General features: G+C 43.4%; 1 long non-coding RNA gene across 2 annotated transcripts; it reads right to left on the bottom strand.

Moving 5' to 3' along the window:
• Positions 1-7,583: 7,583 nt before the first annotated feature.
• On the bottom strand, positions 7,584-12,582 carry LOC311606065. 2 transcript variants are annotated; one of them, XR_014782181.1, is made up of 4 exons: positions 12,454-12,582; positions 12,045-12,129; positions 10,483-10,683; positions 7,584-7,626 (listed from the first exon to the last, which is right to left on the bottom strand). It is a non-coding gene; the product is annotated as an uncharacterized lncRNA (long non-coding RNA). The 2 variants fall into 2 exon arrangements; XR_014782182.1 differs by lacking the exon at positions 12,454-12,582 and having other exon boundaries at positions 12,045-12,184.
• Positions 12,583-13,444: the final 862 nt, after the last annotated feature.

The following is a 13,444-nucleotide window of genomic DNA, read 5'->3' as shown; positions in this document are numbered from 1 at the left end:
GGGGACCCACTTTCATTAGGCATGCTCTTTTTTATTTGTTTTATAATACACTAGATTCTTTACGAGCCTCAGTGACTGCATTTGGACTTTGTAATATTTTCAGTTTGGGGGAGGAAATATATGTACTTAGAGAAAAAGAAACCACCTCAAAATTTTTAGATAAATAAAGAGAACCAGTGGACATAGTGGTACTTTGATGCTTTAGAGGTCCTGGGCTGTGTAAAGATCTTTTTAGAAAGAAAAGAAAGAATATATTCAAAATATACCATATGAAATTCTCAAAGACTACATTAAACATACAAATACAAATGTGTGCAGAATAAAAAGATGGCAGGTGCTGAGAAATGAGGTTTGCGTTCGCCTACCCTACTTCAAACAATAGATTCTCAGCACAGGTTGCTATAATTCACACTTTTTTTTTCTTGGTTAACAAGCTATGCAGAGCCAGTTTTAGCTTTGCAGGCTCATGGCATGTAAAAAGAAGTCACCACAGTTCTACCCTCAAGTTGGCTCATGTGGACATCCGGGCAAGTCACAGGGAGGACAGGCCTCATTGCCCAGTTGTCCTTACATCAGCAGCTAAGACTGGGATAATTTATACTTTTGGATTTCTGATTCAGCCTTAAGGTTGAACATAATAAAACTAAGCCACCATTTTCCTACTGTATTGAGGTTCCTCCTTCCCTAGTTCACACAGCATAGTTCCAGGCCAGGGTTCTGTAAACTTCATACCAAAGTATATGTTTGATTTCCACGATTAAAATCATTGTGATGGAAGGGTATTGCTATTTATTTATTTATTTTTTGTCACGGATTCATACAAAAGGGCTTTATGTTCTCATGGTGGTGCCTTGAGGTGGATATGGCTGACTGGTCCAGATATGTGGTTCTCAATGTAGTCTTCCCAGACTCAAATAGTATTAAAAACAGAGAGGGGTCAACCATCCATACAAAATGGTGGCGACCCTGGCCAAAGGCACGCAGGCCTTTTTAAAGCGAACCAGGGGACTTCTAGGAGGGTGTGTTATCTTCTAATTTGATTAGGTGGGCTAAGGAGTAATCACAGGGGGCGTAAGCTGCTGGGTTGGGGCCGACTGGCCAGTCACCTGAGTTACAGTCCAGAGGCATTAGGCCATATGTGGTCACATTAGTGGTTGATTGGCTCAGATCTTTCCTGAGAGGTCTTTCTGGACCAGGAACGTCCTGTTACATGACTCCAACTGGGGTTGGCTGGTGCAGACCAGTGCCTGTGGGGGCTATGTGACTTCCAACTTTTAGCAATTTCCGGGTCCTCACATTTGCATGCAGTTTTACAATGTTGCTACTGGCTTTCTATTTTTCTTCCTGCTTTTTATACTGTTGCTATGTTCTGCCCTTTATAAAGATTGTTGCTGTGATCTCATATTATTTCCGCTGTTTGCTAATTTGTCTACCTCTTTAAAAATACTTCTGATCTCCTCATGTTTTAAGATGTAGTAATATTTTATCTTCAAATGTCACATAAGTTCATGTGACATCTCTATCTTCTTTTCTAGTTTTGAAAATATAAGTATAATTAAATCATTTTCTTTCCTCTTTTTTCCCTTCAAATCTTCCCATGTACCAGCTTCTTGCTCTCCTTGTTCCCTTTCAAACATGTTGCCTCTTTTTCTTTAATTGTATATATACAAATATTTTATATTTAATTATATTAAATTTAAATATGTACATGCATTCCTAAATATGTAAATACAAGCTGCTCGTTCTGTAGTGTGGCTTACGTCCATATGTGTTCAGGCTGACCATTTGGCGTTACATAACCAATTTTGGGGGCAGGGGTCTTCTCTGGAGAAGAATATTTCTTCTGCTCTCAGTATTTCTTACTTGCCTGTAGTTTGTCCAGGACTGAGTTTGTTTTAGTTAGGGCTACTTAAACCTACGGTGATGAAACATCATGGCTGAAACAACTCGGGGAGGAAAGGGTTTATTTGGCTTTAACTGTCTCCATCTTACTCCATCGATGAAGGAAGTAGGGTTAGGACTCAGAGCAGGAACCTGGAGGCAGCAGCCTAGCAGATATCGTGGTATAAAGATCTGTGGGCAGAGAAGGCCCAACACAGAATGCGGGGGGGGGGGGGGGAGGGGGACGGGAGCGGGGGGGGACGGGGGGCGGAGGCACGGGGGGGGGGAGGGAGGGCAAGGAGAGAAATATGAGAAGCAGAGAGAATTGAGAAATAAGCCAGCGCAAGTGAATCCCGTTCGAGAAATCAGTTCCACACATTTCTGCGTGAATCTGGGCAGCCTTGGTTTGCATCCCCACCCTAGCCCCGCCCCGTTTCAGGCTGAAGTGTTACCAGCTAAGGCCCTTTGCTAATCGTTCCTGAACTTTGAGACAGTTTCAAGCTGTGCTCTATTTTTAGACAAAGTTAATGATTTTTCTAGCTATGCATTTAGGATAGAAGTAACGTGAAGTATATAGTAGCACCATGGTTAAGGCACTGCCTTTGTCCTACTCTGTGGAGTGTTCAGGCCAGTGATTATTTACTGCAGAAATAGCACCTGTAGGTCGTGACATTTGTCGGATAATTAAGCTACATTCAGTGGAACCCAATCAGCTTCACGAAGTTGCGCCTCCTAGACTGAAAGGCCAACACAAAGGATGCAGGGTGAGCGCTGCTGAATGACTTCCTCCCCTTCCCTCCATCCTTGCTAGGATTGAAAGAGGGGTGGTGGGAGGGCGCTCACCGGCAGATCCGAAGATTCAGTTACAGGTACAATCTTCTGAGAGGAAAGTTACTATTTCCTTGCTGTGAGTTTCAGGTGATGAACAGGGTGTCCCAAGAAAGCGGAATAACACTCAAGGGAAGAACAGTGGCGCTTTCGACACCCTCCTCATGGGGTGGCCTCTCCAGGCCACAAGGAGAGATAATGCTTTCAGTCCTGGTCCTGATGCAACTGGATGAGCTGGTGTGGGCAGGGAGGGGCGGGGGCGGGGTGGGGCGGGGGGGGGGGGCTCGCCTTATCTGAGGAGTAGGGGAGGGGGAAGCAGGATGAGGAAAGAGGGAGAGAGAGTGGGACCAGAAGGAGGGAGGGCATATGGTCGGGATATAAAATGAATGAGTGAATGAATAAATAAATAGAAAAAAAAAAGCTTTTCCACTTTCTAGTACTAGTGCCTAAGCAAACAACCAATTTACAGAATCTCACATTTATCATCTGTAAGTAGAGAAGACGTGGTCTAAAGGAGATGCCGTTTGTGAAGGACTCACTCTTTTGTGTGATTAACTAGCAAGTTCCTTCATAAATTCAAGCGGCTGTTGTTTCTACTGCTGTCCACTTGAGACAGGGTCCCTCGTGTAGCCCCTTTTGTCCTCCAGCTCCACGCTATAGCTGAGGACAGCCCTGCATGTCTGCTCCTCCTGCCTCTCCCTCCAGAGAGATGACTGGCATGTGTCCCCCATGCTCAGTTCACTCAGTGCTAGAGCCTGAGCCATCAAAGTCACATGTGAGAGGCAACAGCCTCACCGACTGATACCTCTACCCCCCCCTGCACCCCCCAAACCACCCAGCTAATCCTCCTGTTTTAGTAGCTAGTGACTGCTTGGTTTGCCAGGAAGCAGGCTGTCAAGCTGGCTTTTTGTAAAATGAAGAGAGGGAGAAATTGTGAAAGATTTAAAAAAAAAAAAGCACTTAAAATTCTTACCTTTGTTGTAAGTGGAGGCTGGTGATTATATTGTCCTTTTGAAACTGAGTAGGAGAGCATTAGTGTATGGCTTCCAGGGTGGGATGAAATGTCGAATAGCTTGACCTTGAATGATATTGTCCTAGCTTTAGATATTCCTTCAGTGTTTCAGAAATCAATACCTTTCCTAGATTACAGCCTTGTGGGCAAATCCATGGCTTTTTTGATGAATAAATAAATAAAAGGACCTAGAGCACCACAAGGGCGCAAATATTTTCCTCTATAAGTATGCAGAGCATCAAATCCAGTGAGCAGACAGTGGGGAGTTAGGAAACACTCCGTAGACTATGAAGACCAGTATCAGAGGAAAAAGGCGATTCATTAACTCTACACAGCTGCTTTTAATCAGGATTTCCTCAAATTAGATGTGTGGTGATGAGGAATAACATCCCACATGATACCGGAACAGATGTCAGTGTCCTTAAGCCATCACTCCTTCCTGGTGGGGCCTTTGCTGCTTTGTGGCTCTCTCTCTCTTTTTTTTTTTTTTTGCGTTTGAATGTAAGCTTATTACATTAGGAGCTCAGATCTTTCTCAGACATGTTAGAAATAGACTGTGCGGTGTTCTCCTCCTCCCTCCCACTCCTATTCTTGACTGACTGTAACGTAATGGGAGTCCTTGGAAACAGCCCACAGGAAGTGAGGATTTCTCAGTGGCTTGTGTGGGAAGTGCGGACTATTGTGTGTGAGTGTCACAGCCTACTGCTTGGCAGGAAGTCATTTTTTTTTTGGAAAAGTTAACTGAACAAACACCTTCCATTGTCTACAGAGGTTCAAAGTCCCATGGAGCTTCCTTATTGCTCTCTCTAAACTAACTCCTCAGCTGTAAACACATTTAACCCCTTTGTTCCTAGACCGTTGTCAGCTGTATTGAAGGGCTTTTCCCTCAGTGATTAAAAAATACTTTATTATTATATTTTATGTGTACGGGCGTGTTTTCTTTTTCCTGCATGCCTGTCTATGCACCGTGTGTGTGTGTGACCGGGGCCCATGGAAGGCAGAGAGGGTGCTGGATCCCTTGAACCGGAGTTGTTCAGTTGCTCATTATAGAATTCAGGTTTTCTGAAAGAGCAGCAGTCAGTGTTCTTAACCGCCTAGCCATCTCCCCAGGCCCCCTTATTAATTTTAACCTATTTTGAGTCTCCCTGGAGAATGGAGACGGGCGATCAATTCATGTGTTTGTTCTTTTTTTTTTTTTCAGGGGATGTTTCCTCCACACCTCATATCTAACTGTTCTATGGAGGGCTGGGTAATTAGTGATCAAGGGAAAACTCGCCTAACAACACGAGACTCCCCTATGCTCCTCACTGCACTTCTCATGCCTTTGCAAGCTTCTCGTGGCAACAAAAGGGTTTTTAAAAGCGCTGCTCAGACTATCTTAAAAGCTTCTAATTGCGTTGGTAGTCTTATTTATTAAAGTTATAAGGTAAATGCAATTTTCCCTACTGTAATACAGCTGAGAAAAACTTACCATTATAAATGAGCATATTAAAGAATCAGACTGTGAGGGCAAAGAAGAAAGAGGCTACATTTAACCCAAGCTTGCTTGTTACCGCAGTAAATATTTGGAGGTATTTGAAAGGCATTTATAGAAATGTATCTGACCCAGAATTATGACTTCTCTCTTGCTTCAAGAAGCAATTTGCAAAATCCTGTTCTGTCTTTAAGCATGTTCTGGTTAAATTCAAGATCCCAAGATTCAGCTGTTCAGCAGTGAAACTGATTGATTGGCGTAGAAGACGCTGTCTTAGTTTCACTTATGCTGCTGTGATGAAAATATCTGACAAGATGCCTTAGGAGATAAAGGGTTTGTTTAGCCTGTAGTTACAGGTTCCAGTCAAGAAAGTTGAAGTGTCAGGAACTTGAAGTAGGCGGTCACATTACATCAACAGTCAGAAAAAAGGAGTCATAAGAACGTATGTGCTCAGCTTACTTTCTCTACTCTTACACAGTCCAGGCTCCCCTGCCTAGGGAATGGTGCCACTCACAGTTGGCAGGCCTTCCTGTTCCTATGAACAGAATCAAGATAATTCCCCTCAGGAATACCCACAGGCCCATCGCACAGGTGACTGGAGATTTCATGAAGTTGACAGTTAACAAAGATATGGACACTTCTTTCAGCGTTATGTCTCAGAGAAACATTTCTCGTAGGCTGCCATGGGCATCATAGAGAGATCTTCTGTTCCTTATGTAGATGACCCCCTCATGTGTTACAACAAAATCCACAAACTTACACAGGCCTTTGGTTGTTTCAGAGAAAGGAAAACCTGTAGTGCTTCCCTTTCTTTCTTTTTAATATCTTTCCCAGGATAGTAGTTTTATTTATTAGTGTAGAGACAGAGTTCCCACTCTCTAATAACATTTAGACTCCATATAGTCTTAGATGTCTATGATGCCATTACATGAGAAGGAAAACCTGGTTCCTAATATCTTTGAAAATAGAAAAGAGTGCTATGATCCTCTGGGATAAGTCCCACTGCTATGATTGTCCCAATCGTTTCAGTAGCTATAATTTAAGAGTCCATTTTTTCCCCTCAATGACAGTAGCTGCTGTTATCTGTGCTGAAGGTGGGTAGTGATTTTTTTTTCTTTTGAGCCCAATAATCATACTGGATCAGTATGCATTCTTTATTGCTTAATTCAGCCTCAAAGCCCCATGTCCAAGTAGAATCCCAATGGTGATTAGGTGGCAATATCATGTATGTCTACATTATAATGTAATCTCAGCTGTAATTTGTTCTTGAAGACATAAAATTTCCAATGTAATTAATGCAGCTAAATATATGTGCATGGAAGGGAGGGGGCATTAATAAGCAGTTTTAGCTACTTACTAAGTAGAGTACACAAGCAGGCATAGTGAAAAAAAAATAACACATCCCTCCCTCTATCACAGTAAAATTATGAGACAAAGGAGGTGTTGACCGCATGGGCGAGGGCAAGCACAAATTGGAAGGACAATAAAAAGAGAGCTAATATGCATTAATCGTTGACTGGTGAGGTTGTACAAAAAAGCACAATTACTGTTGAGTATCATTGCAGGGTGGAAAGATCAGGGAAGAGTGTAAGAGTAATTGATGCAGGATAATATGGACGGTAATGGGTGTTAAAGACACGAGGAGAACAGGGAGGATTTCTTGGAAGAGGTGATGGCTGAGCAGGCAAGGGAGTGAGAGTGAGATAGGTGGGTCAGGTGGGGAAGTTTAGGAGAGAGAAAGTATGCAGTCTGTGTGCGTGCGTGTACATGTGCACGTGCATGCATGTGTGTGTGTGTGTGTGTGTGTGTGTGTGTGTGTGTGTATGCTACAGGCGAAGGCTCAGATACAGAGTGGAAGAAGAGGAAGTAGTCTGATGAGCTCTGTCGGATGCTCGACTCTTCAGATAGTTAGGGAGCAGTTATAATTCAAAATTTGGAAAATTAAAAATACAAGCATCATAACATAGGAATTTGAGTTTGGGTGGATTTTCTGTTACTAAAACAGTGAACGCTTAAGTAATTTGAAAGCAATGAAGGCAGGGGCTCTCTGGATATTGTCTTTAGAGACAGCAGTCTATTCCCGCTGGAAATGATCTTTTTTCCAAATCAACATGCAAAGAAACACATTGTATAGCAAAGCAAGTGCATATTGTGTTAAATACTCTTTTTTCTCTTTATTAAGAAAAATCATCTTAATCTAAGAAGAAAAACATCTTAGTTAAGAAAAAAAAAACCCACATTCTTTAGGGAAGGCAGATAACAGTCAGTATATAATCTTAACATGCAGATAAAGTGGCTTCATCTGTGAAAGGTGAGCAGAGAATCCCCCAGAAGTCAAGGCTGTGCTGAATTCAATAATTGAAGCTATCAGTGATGGCTGATACGTAATTAGAACCAACATTTTTCATGATTCCCCAGGCATAATCAAATGCTGCAAAAAAGAAAAAAAAAAGTTCCTTCCCAGCAAGAGGGGCTTTTTAGTCTTCTCGAGTGCTGTGTTTCACAAGCATTGACCAATGGAAGGAGACCTGTCTTCCACGTCTGGGCTGTGGAAGCTGGTCTCCCCCAAGGAGGGCCCTGAACTTACTTTCTGCACAGGGTCAGTGAGCAGGCAAGAGGGAGCAAGAATGAGGGCAGCTGTCTCTCAGCCAGACGAGTTAAATCAATCTTGGCCAGTTGTATAAAATGCCTCAGCCAGGCCTCTCTTATCACTATGTGGTCAATTACAGGGTGATCTCAAGAGGGAAGAGAAGAAAAAGGAATGATGTCATCTCTCTTACAGCCTCATTTGTGTGACTATTCATTATTACACCCGGGACATATATATTTTATCAGATCTGGGCACCTTCGTGCAGAAGGAACGATTTGACATGAATTACATATTTATCATAAAGAAGCATGAAATATTCAGAGTGCCTATAAATTTGGGACAAAGGCAAATGCCAGATTGCTTAAAAATGTGTATATGCTGGTTTCTACCCATGGTTGTCTAACTTCAGCAACAAACACTTGTATTTCAAATGAAACTACGACTCCAATTCAAGTAAAAATCACCATGTGCACTGACCCGCACATGCCTTACATTAGGCCTCACATTTCCCCCCATGCTTGCCTCATTTTTAAAATGGGAGCTCTGCAGAGACCAGACCTTCACGTTCTCAGCTCCCTTGACAATCCTGATAATTGTTTATCATCACAAACCAAACATCTCTCTTCCTGTTGCACTTTCAGGTATCTTGAGTGAAAAAAAAATATTATGACGTATTTTAAAGTGAGTCCATATATAACAAGTTCTATTTTGCATAGCTTAAAGATTCCTGTTTTATGAATGCATCCATTACATAGAAGGTTGAGTGATACTTCAGAACTAAAATAAAGTCAAGAAGAATTAGGGGGACTGTATTTAGGTTTAACTCTGACCTCTGTCCTGTTCCAGTCTTGTGTGCAAGCTTTCCGTGGGTGTCTCATATTCCTGTATTAATGTATCCCCAGTAGGATTTCTCATTTTCCTCCAGACTTCACCACGCTTCTCTATCTTGTACAGTGTTAGCCTTGTGTATTTAATTTTTAGGCCAACAATTATATTTTATTGTATCTATGTATATATATACATGCATGTATTTATGTAGGTACATACATATGTATACATACATGTGTAGAATACATACATACATATATACACATATACATATGCATACACACACACACACACACACACACACACACACACACACACCACACACATATGTTCTCATGTATGGAGGCCAGGAGTCAACTTTGGGAATCTTCCTCTATTGCTCTTTTCCTGAGTTATTGAAATAGGGTCTCCAGAGCTTGGAGTTTGCCCTTTTGCAGAGGCTGGATGGATAAAGAGCCCCACGGTCCCCCTATCTCTCCACTCCCCATGCTGGGGCTGCAGACCTGTGGCGCCATGCCTGATTTATACGTGAGTTTTGATGAGGTGAATTCAGGTCCTCATGGCTGTGAAGCAGGCAATTTAGCTCTAACGTGAGCATCTCCCCAGTCAAACAGCTCAACTTTCATTGTCTTCCAGTTATGCATCTGGCCTTTAGCAAGCCCTGTTGGTTCAACAGCCGCAGTCTTCCTCACTATCCTGATCTACTCTGAGGCACCAATACCTCTTGCCAGAATCATTGCAGTAACCCCCAAAATGGACCCCTCTGTGTTACTCTGCACCCCACCAATCTCTTTATTTGTACACAGAAGCCAAGCAATATATATTAAAATAAACAAACATAGAAGAAATGGCAGGCCTCTCTAACCTCTCTAAACATAGCTGTGCTTGGATAAATCTCAACCTCCTTATCCCCCTCTGCACACCCTGTGTGATCCATCTGCTCTTTGCTTCTCCCTCTACTCTGTCCCCCACCACCCTGCGTCCTCACTACTGTCTTTTCTGACCTATTCATTAGTTGATCCACAACACAGCAGCAATTATTAGAGTAGGTGTTCAATGCATTTGAACCGATATTGATTCATGTGCGTGGGCATGTCTCTAGCAATCAAAATCAATCGTTTACTTACCTAACTACACACACACACGCACGCACGCACGCACGCACGCACGCACGCACACACCACACTACACACAGAGACAGAGACAGAGATAGAGGCAGAGAGACAGAGACAGACAGACAGACAGACCGACCGACTGACAGACTCTGGCCTCAGAAACAGCTCTTTTAGCTTAGGTGCTAATCAAAACAAAAGTCATTTGATGGAGATTCTTGTGAGATTTTGGGGTCAAAAACAATGTATGAGATTCTGAACAGTCTTTTTGCTATCTGTATTCTGGTCTTGTGTGCTCAGTTACATACACCTGGGCTTTGGAACCTGTCGAGTTAAAAGTGACCCAAGAGCCTGCATTTTATAATCAGGTGACTCAGTTTGCTGTTCCCTGAATTCCAGCCCTTTAGGGCCTCATATGTAGATTTCTGTTCCACTTCTGAGCTAGAGTTCTAATCTTTGAAAAATGTGGTTCCCCACCCAACTCTAGCACACCCAACCTAGCCTGAAATTCACCAACTAACTAGTCCAGCCTGTCCTTGAACTTATAGTAACCCTCCTGCTTTATCCTGCCAAGTACTGGGAAAACAGGGATTAGCCACGATGCCCTGCTCCAACCAAGTTTACATTTTGGAGCATCTTTTGGCACTCGAATTTCCCTCTGCCTCAATTCTCCCCAGTTCTCCCCAAGGCGGGATCTCTCTCTCTCTCTCTCTCTTTGTAAGTCCGCTGCCACGGATCGCTTCTCAAACCAGCTTACCATCCTCCAGAAACAATAGTGCAAGCGCTGTCTCAGGAAGGACACGTGGCCAGCCACAATTTCCACGCTAAGCTTCTAGAAGACACCCAGAGGAATTTAAGCATAAATCTCATGCCATCTCTCACGAGCAGTTACAACTAATCACAACAGAGTCCCCACGGCCTTTAGTGTCTGCACGGTCCCAAGATATTTCTAGGTTCTCTAAAAGAGAAAAAAAAAATCGGGGGAAAAGTGGGAATGAGAACAGCACGGGTTTAATGTCCTAAAAGGCCAAATCTAGTTATTAGTCAAGAGGGAAGTGCTGACGATAAGGCTTCGGAAGTTCCTCTAGCAGTACAGAGCCTATACTGACGAGGCTCTCCAGGGTCAGAAAGGGCAAATGAATGTACGAAGGGGCGAACGTCATATTAAGTGCCAGCCCTGAAGAGCTCCTAAGCGGACCAATGGTAGAGACTGACTTCAAAACATGCCTCGTAGCGAATAAGCTCTGCCTTTGCCTTGGAGCAGAGCAATGGGGCGTGAAAACGGGGTTCTTAGATAGTTTTGCTTCTTATAGTAGCAGGCCTGGCCAAGCAGAATGGCTGAAATGTTTCAGGTCCGGCCCTTCATCAGGATAGAGCGGCAGTGTAGATCAGTCTCTTCTTCAAGTGTTTTCTAAGGAAGGTCAACTCTGGCCTGTAGTATCTCAGCAGACACCTGGAGAGACTGCGAAGTAGTTTTGATACTTCAGGTGTTCGCTTTATGACGTCTTGAGTAATGGTCTCTTTCGCTGTGTGTGATTTTAAACATAATTGCATTTAAAGTGGAGGGTTATTTAGAATCGATTTGAAGTTACAGTTAAAAAAATGTTTTTAGTTTTATTGCGGGTATTACGCCAAAGATAATTATAACCTCTCAGATAGTAGAACTCACCACCACTCTGTCTAATGACCTAGATCTCACCATGACAGATAACAAATCTCATTTTTTCCCCCAAAGAACACTTCTATGTTTAGAGGCATACTGTTAGCATAGATATAATTCACACCTTTTACAGGGTATAAATGTTGCTGTTATCTTGTTGGGAATTATTGTTAAACTTAAATGCACAAACCAACCGCAGCAGTAATTACATTAGTGTTTTAAAATCAAAACAATTCCTTCATAATACACAATTAATGCTATGGTGCCTCAGAAAACATGAAAACAATAGACTGCCGTGCCAACACCAGGGACGCATTTTACTGTTATGGTGGAAGTGTGAGAAAACGTGCCTGAAAACATGAATACGTTTTATGGAAAGCATTCACTGCATCTCGTGAACATCCCACCTTACTTGATTGATTACTTACTGTTGGCTGAGAACTTCTAACTTAAGGACTAAGTGGGCACTGAGAACTGAATCACATCCTCTTAAAAGATGCTGAAGTCTTAGACCGTCACTCTGGCGTATCAGTTACTTTCCCCAATGCTATATGAGAGAGAGAGAGAGAGAGAGAGAGAGAGAGAGAGAGAGAGAGAGAGAGAGAGAGAGAGAGAGAGAGAGAGAGAGCGCAATGGAAGAAATACTTATTTTGACTTACCATTTGAAAGGCGTCATGGCAGAGACGGCCTCTTATGGAGGGTAGTTCCTACAGCAGCAGGAGAGGGAGGCAGCAGATCCCGTCGCTTTGGCAGTCAAGGAGAGACCCAGAGTTTAAGAAGGGCTGTTCCACAACTCATAATGCACACCTTCCCAGAAGTCCACTCCTTCTAGCTACACCCGACCCCCCCCCCCCCAATCCTAAAGTTTCTACAATTTCAGGAAACAGCACCACCAGCTGGGGACTTGAGGAGGCATTTAACATTCAAGCTATGACAACCCGCAAAAGTGACCTTATTTGGAAAGATGCTCTTTGCAGAGAGCGCATGCGCACATAGGGATAGGGTTGGAGGTGGGGGTGGTTAATCCACCATAACCGGCATCCACACAGAAAGGAGACTTGTGGATACAGAGACAGGCATACACACAGGGGGCATGCTTTCTGAAGGCACAGGGACAGGGTGGTGTGAGTGTCTCAAGCTGAAGAACACCAAAGGTGGCCACTGACTACCGGAACCCAAGAATGAGACACAAGCTCATTTTCCCCTGTAGTCCTCAGAAAGAGCCGACAGTCTGATCTTGTACGTCAAGGCTCCTGCGCGTACATTCCCATTGTTTACGCCACCGCCGCCCGTCCATGCTTTATTAAGGCTGCTTTAACAACCCCATACAGCGAGTGTCTGCTTCTCTGCATCAGTGAACTCACGCCCCATTTTAATCTGTTTAGCAGAGATATCACCATTTCTTGACTGTGCTTCTGCTGAAAGTAGCTCTGGCTTTGACTCTTCCTGATCCTCCCATCACCTCCCTCTTCTTGCTTTAAGTACAACAGGTAACAGATGCAAAGCCAATGGTCAGACAGCTGTAGGGTGAGGAAGGGACCAGCAAGAGCTGGGCAAGAGGAATTGGGGAAAGAGGGGAACGGATAAGGACAAAATACAAAGGCATATAGGTAATGGGTATCCCAGAGGAAATCCACTGCGGCGTGTGGATTTCCATTAAATCCATAGTATAATTTAAAAATTAAGTAAGTTTAAAATGAAAATTAATAAAAGAAAATCAACAGGTATTTCCCTCTGGCTTTTACACAAGCAAGAGATTGAGAAGCAGAGAGGAGGCCCAGGCCTGTTTCAGTCTCAGGTCCCTTTTGTAAAGCCATGGCTCCTGTTGGATTCCATGGATGACATCATATCTCTCTTTGACCACTCCCTCCCATCCACACCCAGGCTGTTGCTCTAACCCAGGTGGCTTCCCCCACCCCCTGCCCACAGGATGAAGCACTCAATGTTTCTCACCTTTATTGTGTCTTTGCCTTCTTGCCATCTGCCAAGTCTACTGGATACGGAAGTCCAGTATGGATGATGTGTGAAATTGGAGCTGATTGCTTTAGGGGAACGGGTC

The sequence above is a fragment of the Acomys minous genome (genome assembly GCF_964271855.1).
Source record: "Acomys minous genome assembly, chromosome: 9".
Taxonomy (NCBI): domain Eukaryota; kingdom Metazoa; phylum Chordata; class Mammalia; order Rodentia; family Muridae; genus Acomys; species Acomys minous.
Note: the sequence above shows the minus strand (reverse complement) of the source record. Positions and strands in the feature narration are given on the sequence as shown.